We start from the raw sequence: 932 nt of genomic DNA on the forward strand, positions 1-932 counted from the left end.
GGGGAATTTAGGGATGTTTTCAGTGGATTTGATGGTGTTTGGGCGGATTTGATGGTGTTCTTGGCGGATTTGAGGGTGTTTTGGATGGATCTGATGGTGTTTGGGGTGGATCTGATGGTGTTTTGGGCGGATTTGAGTGTGTTTTGGATGGATCTGATGGTGTTTGGGGTGGATCTGATGGTGTTTTGGGCGGATTTGAGGGTGTTTTGGATGGATCTGATGGTGTTTGGGGTGGATCTGATGGTGTTTTGGGCGGATTTGAGTGTGTTTTGGATGGATCTGATGGTGTTTGGGGTGGATCTGATGGTGTTTTGGGCGGATTTGAGGGTGTTTTGGATGGATCTGATGGTGTTTGGGGTGGATCTGATGGTGTTTTGGGCGGATTTGAGTGTGTTTTGGATGGATCTGATGGTGTTTGGGGTGGATCTGATGGTGTTTTGGGCGGATTTGAGGGTGTTTTGGATGGATCTGATGGTGTTTGGGGTGGATCTGATGGTGTTTTGGGCGGATTTGAGTGTGTTTTGGATGGATCTGATGGTGTTTGGGGTGGATCTGATGGTGTTTTGGGCGGATTTGAGGGTGTTTTGGATGGATCTGATGGTGTTTGGGGTGGATCTGATGGTGTTTTGGGCGGATTTGAGTGTGTTTTGGATGGATCTGATGGTGTTTGGGGTGGATCTGATGGTGTTTTGGGCGGATTTGAGGGTGTTTTGGGTGGTTTAAGGGGTTAAGTGAGGTTTTAGGGGGTTTAAAGGGGCGCTCAGGGAGGCTAAAGGAGCATTTTGGGGAGGTGAAGGAGGCATTCGGGGCCTTAATGGGGCTCTGGGGGAGGTAGAGTGGGTTTGGGGTGCTTCAAGGGGGTTTGGGGGTGCTAATGGGGCATTTCGGAGGCTTTTGATAGGGCCTGGGCGCTTCAAGGGTGTTCTGGGGGA

Source organism: Corvus brachyrhynchos, unplaced genomic scaffold (assembly GCF_000691975.1).
Source record: "Corvus brachyrhynchos isolate BGI_N302 unplaced genomic scaffold, ASM69197v1 scaffold579, whole genome shotgun sequence".
NCBI classification, from domain to species: Eukaryota; Metazoa; Chordata; class Aves; order Passeriformes; family Corvidae; genus Corvus; species Corvus brachyrhynchos.